This window comes from Motacilla alba, chromosome 18, assembly GCF_015832195.1.
Source record: "Motacilla alba alba isolate MOTALB_02 chromosome 18, Motacilla_alba_V1.0_pri, whole genome shotgun sequence".
Classification (NCBI taxonomy): Eukaryota; Metazoa; Chordata; class Aves; order Passeriformes; family Motacillidae; genus Motacilla; species Motacilla alba.
Genome location: NC_052033.1, coordinates 3,419,190 through 3,431,419, shown reverse-complemented (window position 1 = coordinate 3,431,419; position 12,230 = coordinate 3,419,190). Strand labels below are relative to the sequence as shown.

General features: G+C 40.0%; 1 protein-coding gene across 5 annotated transcripts in view; it reads left to right on the top strand.

Annotated features, from left to right (window-relative positions):
- The window catches only part of B3GNTL1 (UDP-GlcNAc:betaGal beta-1,3-N-acetylglucosaminyltransferase like 1), a 106,060-nt gene that overhangs the window by 47,224 nt on the left and 46,606 nt on the right, over positions 1 to 12,230 (top strand). Inside the window, exon 1 of one of the 5 annotated variants that reach the window (XM_038156792.1) lies at positions 4,989 to 5,006. The exons of the other annotated variants lie outside the window; for them this stretch is intronic. The gene's annotated coding sequence lies outside the window, so the exon portion shown is untranslated. Of the gene's footprint in view, positions 1 to 4,988; positions 5,007 to 12,230 lie in introns of those variants that run through there. 5 annotated transcript variants of the gene reach the window in all.

The window sequence follows — 12,230 nt, the reverse complement described above, 5'->3', positions numbered from 1 at the left end:
TCAAAGCATCATTTTTCTGAGTTATTTGTTGAGATGAAAGCCCTACAAAAAACCCATCAGTGTTGTGGAAGTAGATGGAGAAACACAGAGTCCTTGAGGTTGTGCTGCAAAGAGCTATGTGCTTCAGAACTAGGAGTCCAACAAATCCAGCATAAAGCAGGGAACATTAAAAACTACTTTTCTTACCAGCAAAGCAAAGTAGCCCCATCACCTACTGCTGTGGCAGAATGCCCCTCTGCTGTTCCTTTCCACCTGCTGTGAAACCACTCCAGCCTGTGCTTTGGAGAACAAGTCCTGTTCCACCCTGCTCAGCTGGATACCACACTCAGCAGAGGTTTTAGCAGGTTTTTCATCAAGGCACACACTAAAGCCAATCCTTTTTGTTTACAGCTTAGAGCCCTAGTTCCATGGAAGTCAGGCTCTGCTTTTTTACAGCTTCTGGCACTCTGATCTTCCTTCCAGCCTTCTCACCACAGACTCATCACATGCAGTGAGAGGTTACCATTGCACTTGTCTGAGGAAGAAAAAAAGATAAAGAAAAATATTATTCTGATTTGTACAGAGCCAAGATAGTTTCTGTTGATTGCTTGGGGTCTTTAGAGAACCTTCCACAGTTCAGGGTATTTCTGGGTCAGTGATTTTTCTATTTTGATGGTGGAAAGTGTATAGACATATGCTCCAGTGCTTTTATATTGTGTTTGCTTCTGTTTCCTCAGAGGCCTTTGAGAAAGAAGCTGAGGGGTGTTTGGAGAGAAGGCTGGAACTTTTCTGTGGAGTTGACATAGTTAGGCACACTAATAAGGACTGATGATAGAAAACTCCCTGAAAAGAAAATGAAAATGATGTTTATAGAAGCCCACAATGTATTTCCAGAGGAAATGGGTGAGAGGCAGAGTGCAAGAAGATGAGGTAGCCACAGGGAGATGGGCTTCTCTTTCTGTCACTGGGCTTTTCTGTCGTGTCTGGTATCTTTGAGCCATAATGAGATGAGATTTATGTATGTCTCTGTCTTCATGGTGGGGAATTATGGATGAATTCCAGCTTGTTCTGTGTGTATTGTGTCTGCTCTTGGAAGATTGAGTTAAAATGTGCCATTTCTAGGTGTTTTATTGAAGCAGATATTTTGGTGAGAGAGTTGTCACAGTACCCTGGGAAGTCTGTAGTGTTCCCCCTCTGTTCATTCTCCCTGTGATGCCTTGCAAATTCTTTCCTCAGTTCTTAGCTTTTGTTTTTATTTTTATTTAATTATTATATAAATAATTATATATAATATTATATCCAAAATATATAATCTATTATATAATATATATGTTATATATTATATATATGTTATATAATATAAATATTGTATAAGAAAATTTCAATTTCCCTTAATTTTTCTTTAATTTTAGTATATAGCATAAAGAGGAGGGAGTAACGTGTGATCAATTTCTCAACAAGTTTAATAATTATGTAAATATACACCCTGTGTCTCTAGATCCTTGTTCTTTGGTTTTCTCATGGAGATCCCTGCATGGCAGTGTCACAGAAGTGTTGGCAAACCTCAGCTACATTCCACTGGGGGGTTGATTTATGCTTCACATCGTGGCCAAAGTAAAGAATGAACTGAAAGCAGAGTCCAGTGCCATCTACACTTTGGATGTGGTTTTTGGATTGTAGATCTGCATTGCCAAAAAAAAAAAAAAAAAACAAAACAATAAAACCCACCCCAACAAACCAACTAAAAAAGAAATCTTGCAATAAATTAAAACCCACACTCCTAATTCACTCTCTGTTGTGTGATTATACAGGAGCTGGCTGGACACTTACAGTGTGAAAAGCCAAAAAGAACTTTTCCTTGTGAGATGTTTCCAAATGTTTCCCTCAGCTGCTGCTGTAACAGTAAATAAACACAGGACAATAAAAAACAAAGATAAAATGATGGAGCCTAAATCCCTTAATTACAAAGTTTATACAATAGGTAAGACTATTCAGAAGAGAAGGACTGTGAAAAAAAATCCTCTATTTTTTAGTAAAGGTGCTTCATTTTCTATGTAAAGTACAACCAGTTTTGGAAAGAACGAAATGTAATCTCGCCCTGAGAAATGTATGTGATAAATCTTCAGAAAATAGTAAGGCACTGTACATAGGAAAAGTACAGTCTGTGCTTCCAGGGCATTTCCCAAGATAAATTTCCCTCATGAATGAGGTCCTTAGTTGTTGAAAGGAATCTAAAATAGAAGACACACCAGGTCTTCCAAGTTGAAAACTCCATCAGGGAGTTCATTATTATGCACATAAGATCAGCTGCTCTAAGGTTTTGTCCATGTGTCAGCATTTTTTGTGTAGTAATGTTTGTCCTGAATTTGGTCAGCTGCATAAACTTAAAAAAAAATCTATAGATGTGGTGAATTTGAACACCAGAAGGAAGTGGGGGTTTTTAGGGTTTCTTTTTCTGGTAAAGCAAGTGGTCAGCCTTATTGTTCTGTGTCTCAAAAAAAAAAAAAACGAAAAACCCCAAGATATGAAAGACATTATCAGTGGTAAATGTTGGCCACCTTTTGGCCATAGTAATAATTATGAAACAGATTAAGAATTTGTTTCTGGCATCCTACCAGGGTTCAGGATTGCAGCATTTCCAAATTTCTAGTTCTCTCCAAGCAGAGTAGTCCTGTCTCCTTGATTTCAGGGGAAAGGAAGACTGTGATGAGATCTGCAGCAAAAGCAAAATTGGGTTAGGATGATAACCTCTATTTTACTCCCCTGGGGTATTTTGTACGTGGGATTAAAAGTAAAATACACTCAGTCTGATCTGGGCTGAGGTAATATATAGTTTCCAGATTAGCCTGACTTGACTTCAAGCACCAGTATCCAGCTGTGGTTGGAAATCTGCAGTAACAGCCATGTGATCTGTACGTCATTTGCTCTTTACAGATGATCCAAGTGCAGCTTTGATATCCAGTATTTCTTCGTGTTATTATGTAAAACTGTGTTTGTAGGGAGCTACTGAGAGCTGTCCTTGCTGTGGAAGGCACCTTGTGAGGACTCATGGCTGACAGCAGGGGATATCTGCTGTTCTCAGAACATTTGGGAGCTGGTACCCTGGGTGTGCTGCAGAGAAAAGGGCACACCATGGCCACAGGTTGTTTTCCATTACAACCTTTAAGGCTGTGTTGCAGGCACTTTGCATTACTTACAAACTATATCTAGAAAAACGGTGAAAATCAGGAAAGTGAATGCATAGATTTCTAGTTAATAGTGATACTGGAAGTAGTAGACAGGAAACATTGCAAACTACCTTTTATTTTCTTACACTTGTAAAGTAAACTTGTGTGTGCTCATTTCTGCTCTTAGTTGGTCTAAACAAGGCAGCAGTGATGTTTTTATTTTCTAATGAAGCATCATTCATCATAGAGTTTGTCTTAGAGTAAACACCTGTAATTCTGTACGGTCTTTGCTCCTGTATTTAAATGCACTCAACTGCGTTTTTAAGCTCTAATTCTTTTGATATTTTAGCTTACAAAGGTTCTACTCCCTCTCTCTCCCTTCTTCATGGTCCCACCCATTTCCTTGCTGCTGCAAGGGTTTAGCCGTCTTCTTGATGAGCCAGTTCAGCCCTTCACAAAGAAAAGAGACAAAGGTTTTCCTGTTTGCTTAATGGCAAGGTGTGGAGGAGCAGCACAGAGGTGGGAGGCAGCAGAAACCAGGCAGGTGTTAATGAAATTGTTGTAGGGTTGCAGCCAAAGGTTCCTGAAGAGCTGCTGAGCTTGTCTAAGAACTCACTCCCATCCAAAACTTGACTTCCAGCAGGAGCCCAGCATCCTCCCTCGAGCTGTTTCTCTTGCTTGTCTTCCCCTGAAGGAGCTGGTTGATCTTACGGGGCTGGTAGGAGATAAAGAAAGAAAATAAATGGTTTCTTTTTTGCTTTGCTAACAAGCTGAACTGAACTGTTGAGGATTCAAACAGCAGGGCTGTAAGAAGGGAAGTCGAGGTGAATGTGTGGCCAGGAGGGGAAGAGCAGCAAACCCTTCTCAGAGCCTCAGGTGCAGCTCCACCAGCTCAGGCAGCTCTGCAGAGCTTCACATTGTGGAGCAGCCACAGAACACAGCAGAGCTGATCTCATGGCCTGCTGCCACCAATCCATCCAGCCAAGATCCTCTTCCTCTCACTTCCTTTTTCCTCTCTCCCTTTTTACTGGCTTAGCAAGCTGTCAGTCCAGCTTGGAGCTGAAAGAGGGCCAAAAGCAGTGCCAGGGAGGGGCTGGGCTTTTGGGGCCAGGAAGGGATGGTGGGAATGGGGAACATGGGGCTACTCTTCCCCTTTTGTCTGTGGGTCAGTGCTGCCCAACTCATGGTGCAGCACTTGCACTCAAATCAGCCTGACAGAAGTTAGTTATTTATCCAAATTTCACTCTGCTTTGCCTTGCCTCAATGTGTTGTCTCCCTGTCTGATGTCACCAGCTCCTGTCACTCTCACCCTCTAACGCAGTGGTTTTCAGTTCTTATACTCACCCTAGATATACATCAAGAACCAGAATAAAGCAAATTTGTTCTTAAAATTACATTTGACGATTGCAGCTTATCTGATGTATTGTATATGCACGTTATTTTTAAGCAAAAAGGAAGGAAATTAAATCTTGATTACAGATGTATGAATATAAAGTTCTGCTTTTCTTTTAGCATTGTGTTAATGGCGTTAGGTGAAGGGTAATCTTGATGTTTGCTGTATGTTCAGAGGAAGACTTAAAAGTCATATTTAAAAAAAAACAAAAACGTTTAAACCAAGCTAGTATCTATATTTAAAAAGAAAAAAAAGATAACCTATGTGTTTCAATTTCCTGTTTAAAAGGACAGTCTGGCAAAGCCAGCAGAGAGGTTCAGCTGGGGGGAGGATTGCTGGTGATGGTGACTTTTCTAACAGGCTGTTTATACAGTAAAGTACCAGACAAAAATGACTGGGAATTGTGTATATATTTCAGGAGAACACAGGGGAGTGGTTCCTGTACAGCCAGTCTTTCACAGTAACTGGTAATGGTTTTTAATGTCTTTTCTAAATATCATATCATATATAAAACATAGAATGTATGATTTGTAGGTGGACAGAGCATGTTGTGTTGCTTTGCTGCTGCTTAGGGCACAGACTTCCCTGCAATGCCAACTGTTTGTCTGGCTTCACTTTCACAATCACCTTTCTCTAAAGGCTTCCAGCGAGACACAAGCATCCCTTTCACAGAGAAAGGAACAGCACGAGGCAGGATCCAGGGCTGGGGGCAAATGCCCACCTTGAGTTTTAGCCACTGGAGGATGTGAGGGGTTTTCACAAGTGAGGTGAGGCAGGCAGTGATTTAACAGAGCATTTTCAGCCCTTTTGCTCTGATACCTTTTTTCATACCCTTCATCCCTTTTGATACCTTTTTTTGTACCTTTTGCTCTGGTATGTGGGACACTGAGCTGGCAGTGGGGATGTGTCTGAATTTACAGTATTCTTGCACTCTGAGTGAAACCTACCTGACATTTGTCTATTGAAAAACTTCAAGGGCATCACCCACACAAGAGTTTTTCCTTTTCCTCAGTTTGAGCTGATCCTAGCTTGATGTTAGCTGTAACTCAGGCGTTTGCCCGTGAGTTTTGTTCCTGTTCTTGAACAAGCAAGTATGAAGAAAACACTTCTAAAAGGGCAGATAACTTTATTAACTGCTAGCAAAGATTTCTGCTGATGCAGAGGAATAAAATACAAACTATCAGTTTATCTTGCAAATGAATTGATCACCCCCATGTTACTGAAATGCCTCTAGGCATTCAATTGATTTATTCACAGATAATCCAAATACATTCTCTTAACACTAGTTTTAATCTATTCTGTTTATTTCCTACCAATTCCTACTTCATGCTTATTTGGCGTAGGGGAATTTAACTCCTCCTTATTAAGGAAATCAGTATTTACGTCTGGAAATTCAAGTGATTATTGTGATTTTTTTCCCTTCAGAAAAGAAATTGTAATTTGGCTTTAGTTTTGTTAGGGGGTGTGGAAGATGTGTGTGCTCAGTGTGCCCTCCATTAGACCAATGCCCCTGGATTAAATCAAAAGTACCCACTTTTGAGAAGCTTCTTGGGGAAATTGTAGAGCTAATTTGAAGTAAGTATTTGGGGGAGTGTGGGGGGGAAGAAAAAGTAAAGTATTTCATGCAATAGAAGCTTAGTCTTACCTAACAAAATGGATTTTCAGAAAGTGGAAGGGATCAAACTCTAATGAAGTGCACCAATCCCTGCCTTCCCAATCTATGGAATTTTAATTTGCTTGTTTAGAAAGCATAACAGTGGTTATAGAAACATGCATTAAAAGCACTTTAAAATCACCAGGGCATCTAAGGAATTTGAGACACCTGTAGTCCTTGAATAATACTAATTGATATCTGTGAAGACTTTATGAAATCTGCACAAAAGATAGAATTTTGAGTGGCTTAAACCTTTATTTACGATTCAATACTTACAAGAAGTTGCTGAAGTCTCTCTCCTCCCTCTGGTCTCTCCCCTTTAACCTCTGAATTACTGAACTGGATGGAAATGTATCAATCAATTAAAGATTGCTGAGAGCTTCAAAGGCTCTAACAATTAAAGTTAGAGGTGCACACTGAAGTTTCTTGGAGCTTTTCTAATTTTCTTAGAGCTCTTCAAAAATCAAAAGCAAATGATATTTCTACTTGTATCCAGCATAGGACTGAGCCCAGTGTCAAGATAAAAAACCCAAATAACTGGAGGCAGCAGATGCAGTTCTGCACTTGCAGGCACTGGGTGTTTTCCAGATGTTTGTGTGTACATATATACACATATATATGTCTTGTCAGGTTCACAGCAAAGCTATGGAGTATATTTACCGGGAAACTGGGAGAATTTCCCAGTAAATACTGGGGAAATAAGTATTTACAATGTTCTCTTTCAGATAGAATAGGATGAAAGGTAATGAAGGATGAAGAGAAATAGCAGGAAGTTATGCAATGTAGGTGATGATTTGGAGGTATTTAATCTGGCAGGAGAGAATAATTTCAGTTAGGAACCACTGTTATAGAAACGTTAGACATTGACACTGTGTGTGTCACCTCACTGATTACTGGTAATGGCTCTTGTCATATTTTTGGCAATATGCAATATATTGCCTTTTCCTCTTAAATGCTGTGTGTGTAGAGCAGAAGACAAAAGCACTTATGTGGGTGTGTGGCTCTTGTTTACTTTCTTTCTAACAGGTCTCTAATTAATTCTTCTTCTGGTTATGCTGTGCAGGCAGCAGAACATCAGAATTACTGGATATGTTTATTCTGCTACAGAAACTTTGGGTTGTTCCAGTAAATTTATTTTCTCCTCAGTTTTACATATTCCAACTGTCGTTTCTGTGATCGTAGCTATGTAGAATCCAAAGCCAGGCCTTGAGGATCTGGCAGTTGTACATTCTAATGTCCTTCCCATGTCTCATTCCCACAGGAAGGAGACACCTCTGCATTTGGGGTCTGTTAAATATTGTAGTTGTTCGTGGGACATGCTTTGACTGGGTTGTTAGAGTGAGTGATGGGACAAATGGCCATATTGGCTTTCACTGGGCAGCACAGGAAAGTTCTGTATGGATTTTAAAATAGTAATTCATCTTGTAAGTACCCACAGAAGCCTTATTTGGCAGCTCATTGTTTAAATCCTTTAATCTTGGGAATTTGCCCTTATGTTAGATTTTCAGCAAAGCTCTTCTCCTACAGTTTGTGCTATTATTTTAATATCATCACAGCTTGAGGTGCCTTGTTCCATAATCCTCTATAAAAAGCACTGCTAGCCTCTTGGAGATGCATTTCTGTGCATGACATTTTTAATTTGAGTTGACTTCTTCAGTTTTGTATTAGGGAAAATGATGGAGCCTGATCTGATTTCCATCACTGAACTGTGGCAGGGAGATTGAAGAGCAGAATGCTTCGGTGTGCAGGGTTCACAATTGCAGCAACAATTAAGGGTGGATTAAGGCAAGATGCATAGCTCCAGGTGAGGAACTTGTATGTGAGGCCCAGGTCAATCACCTGTGAGTACACCTGGGAAACTGGAGAAAATGTGGGAAGCTGCCAGAGGTGGTCAAGGGTTCTGTCACCATGATATTGTATGAAAAATCCCTTTGCCAGGATTTTTCTCCTGAGAAGCTGAGAAGCCTCAGAAAAGAAATGTCACCAATAACTATCTGATTGTTTTGGGATGTGGTCTGGGGGTTGTTTACCAACAGATGCATCTTTGATTGGTCTCACGTGAATGGTTTTTACTTCATGACCAATCACAGCCAGCTCTGTCGGACTCTGAGTCTGTCACAGGTTTTTATTATCATTCTTCTTGTCTAGCCTTCTGATGTATCCTTTCTCTCTATTTCTTTAGTATACTTTTAGTATGGCATTTTTAATATAATATAATATCATCAAATAATAAATCAGCCTTCTGAAACACGGAGTCACATTCTCATCTCTTCCCTCGTCCTGAGACCCGCAAACACCAGCACAGGGTACAGAACAACTTCTGTAGAATCATTGAATCCTGGGATGGTTTTGGTTGTAAGGGGCCTTAAAGCCCATCCAGTTCCACCCCTGCCATGGGCAGGGACACCTTCCACTGTCCCAGGATGCTCAGAGCCCCATCCAGGTGGCCTTGGGCACACCCAGGGATGGGGCAGCCGTCTCTGGCTCTGATGTGTTGTTGGTGCTGGAGATTTCTGTGTCTCCACAGAAATCTCCACAAGCTCATGTCTGGGAGTGCTGCCTCTGCTGCTGGTGAAGTGGATGTGAGGACACTGGTGTTCCTGTGACAAGTTTAAAAGGTTGTCAGATGAAAATGGATCATGTTTTCAGCTGGGAATTGTGTGTGTGCCTGCCCAGCCAAAATGTGTGTGTCTTACAGAGATAAGTGAGCAGATGAGAACACAGTTCAGTCTTGTCGAGTCCACTTGGGGCTTTTCATCTGCTTCAAAAGGCTTTGAATGGAGACAAAGACTGGACTTATGCAGGTTTCCCATTATTAGTCTAATAGTTTATCTGAATTTTCAGGTGGGTGAAGCTGATTATTTGTTGTTGACAGAAGGACTGTGTAGGGAACTTGTCCTAACAAGCAGTAATTGTGTGATTAGGAGAGTTTAATAAAGAAGAGGAATTCTGATTCATTCATAGTGCTTGGTTTGTTGACAGTTAATGTCATTTTCATTGAATGAAATCTATCAGTGTTGCTTATATTTTCAAGCTATTTGCAAGTGCTGGTATTCTGAAGCATTATTGTTTGCATCTAAGGCCAAAGTTAAGACCTGTAGAAATCAGGAAATATTCCTAAAAAAATTAAAACTTGATATTAATATCTCAAATTTAGATACTTTTTAGTATGATTAGACTGTAGAATTAGAGAAACTCTTTTGCTGAGAAATAATTCAGATTTTGAAAAGGGCATTTTGTAATTTCTGTCTTTATGAATAGTTATTTTCATAAATGAAACTGGACAGCACTGATGTATTTATAGTCACAGATACATGACCAATGTTACTTGTTTTATTCACTTATTGCATTCCTTTGCTTTGGCAAGAGCAGTGCAGGGCTCTAGAAATCATCTATTACATTGGAAGGGAGCAGTACAAAAGTTTTCGAAGATAAAAATTGTGATCACTTTCAGCTTATAATCATTAAGGTAAATATTGTAGATTTCATAAGGAAAAAATAAACTGTTACTAAAATACAAATGTAACCAATACAGATGTGGCTACTAGTCCAGGATCTTTACCATTTCTATGTTTATAGCTATGTAGTGCCATTCTTTGACCATTCAAAAATAATCTTCTGATCCAGATAATAAAATTATCACTCTCTAATTGTACCCTCTGCCTCCACATTAGATAAAATTAAGTTAGTTGGGTTTTTACTGGGGTCTATTTTTTTGGTCAGGCATATAAATTAACTGTCAAAATTGAGCACTTCCATTTTGACAGGAAATAGTTTTCTTACAATGAAACATAATTTATGAAATAAATACATGCTGAATCAGGCATTGTAATGCAGATGACCTAGTGGCCCTGTATGATTTCTGAAGCTTGGCCTTGAATACAAGTTCTTACTTAAAAAAGGGAGGGAAGAAGGGCAAACTGGGGAGAAATTCCCACAGCTCAAAATATTTCTAAAGCTGCCTAACAAAGCAGCTTTAACTCCCTGTATAAAGCTTTCTCTAAGCAACTTGGTGGGTCTGGCATAAGTATCAACTTTGAACAAGATTTTCATTTCTAATCTCTTTTCCTGTCTCAATACTGAATTATGTTCAGAGTTTTCAGATCATGCTTGCCACAGTGGGGCATGGGGAAGCTGCCAAAGCCACAGGGAGAACTCTGTATTGATTACTGAGAGCAGGCAGACTTCTGACCTGCAGGAATTGCACTGGAACCACTCATGGCAGTGGCTCCTAAGAGAAATAAAATATTTACCTCATCTCTTGAAGTGATACTCTATTTGAAGTATTCTCTTTTTTAGGGCCTATTCTTGTATCACAAAGTTCTGTCACAGATTAGGAAATTCATGACAGATGCAAACAGTGCACACAAGAAGTGGGATTTTAGAATGTGAGGTGTGCACTTTGTTGACTTTTTTCTGTCATCAGCATTTATTATTTAAAAAAAAAAAAACAAAAAAACCCCAAAAAACAAAAAAACAAAACCACCTGTCTGATTGTAAGTGAAAACACTCATGGCCACTGGATCTTCAGATTCAAACTCTTACAGTGCCAGCTTGGAACAGAACTGCAACAGTTGGGTCTTGTTGCTGCAGGTATTTTCCTACCCAGAAACACAGAGGTCTCGTGGCCAGCCTGACATCTCTGAAATGGGTCCATGTGGCTGTGGGATGTTTGTTAGATAATCACAGTTAGGGTATACGAGCACAATTAGTTAAGCACAAGGTGATGTCACCTCGTGCTTGTTTGTTTCAGTGGTCACTGAAGTGATCTGAAGGACCAAATGGTTTCTTCACTGCAAGAAAGTGCAGTTTTCTTGTCCCAGTTTTAAGGAGATTGGAGAAACTGAGCCCTGCTACTGTGACACAGTCACAGAGCAAGTTTTGCAGGGAAACTTCAAATAATGAAGTGAATGCATATCCAGAAATCAGCTTTTGATGATGTAACAGACACATTTTCAGCAGCTTTGTGAGTGTGCTTTGCTTTCAGGCTGTTGGAACTGTCTGAATTGTACAGGTGGTTATTTCCCCCGCTCTGTTCTGATTCCTAGCTGAGACTTCATTGGCTTCTTTGTATAGTTCATTTAACAAGTTTGTCCCTCATAAACAAGATTGCGGCTCCTACTCCAGCTGTCATCTGCCCAGAAGCTTTTTACAAAACATATATGATTAAACACAGCTAACATAAGTCATTAACATAACTCAAAACATTAACATTTGTTAGAAGTGCGAGACAAGAAGTGCTGGGGGCCTTTTCCCCCATCAGGATTTGCTATCCATCTTTTTTGTGTACCTCTGCACTCATGGGCAAGTATCAGCTCTTGAAAACCCCTGAAGAAAGGCATCAGGATTGGAAATGAATTATAAAAACTGTCAGCTTTTCTGTGTGCCTTTCTTTAAAGTATTAGGTACTGATCACTGGGAAAGCCTGGCTAATCTGCTGAGTGAGATCAAAAGGGAAAATAAACTTCAGTTCAATTTAGTGCTGCCTGAGATTTATGAATCCTGTGCTGCTCGTGTCTGGTTTTTAACCTGTAACTCTAGAATTTGGCAGGCTGCTTTCTCCACAGAGGTCTGCTTGCTGTCTGGTGAAACATCATTTGGGCAGCAATAAAGTCAAGGTAGCAAGGACAACTGCAACTTCCCCATCCTATAATCTTTCCTATATAAGTGATAAAATATATTAAATCCCAGTAAATAAAGTATGAAATGGAAAAAGGGACATTGAAGGGCTATAATTGTGGGTGTCCTCTCTGCAGTGTTAATGTGTAGGATTTTTCTTCCTGTGGGAAGATAACTGCTTCAGTTCGATGTGTTCTGTGTGCGAGGCTCTTGTTACAGAAGATGTTCTTCCAGCAGGAAGGCCTGTGTTTGGGGCTCAGCTCGGTGCACAGCTGCTCTGTATGAAATAATTGACAGCTCTGTAGCCCAGTTGTTTCATTGCTGTTTCCTGCAGGAGACAGATTGGGTTCACCAGCTTAATCCCCAAACATGTGGTCCATATTCAAATACGAAATGAGGCGGAACTGTGAACAAGCTT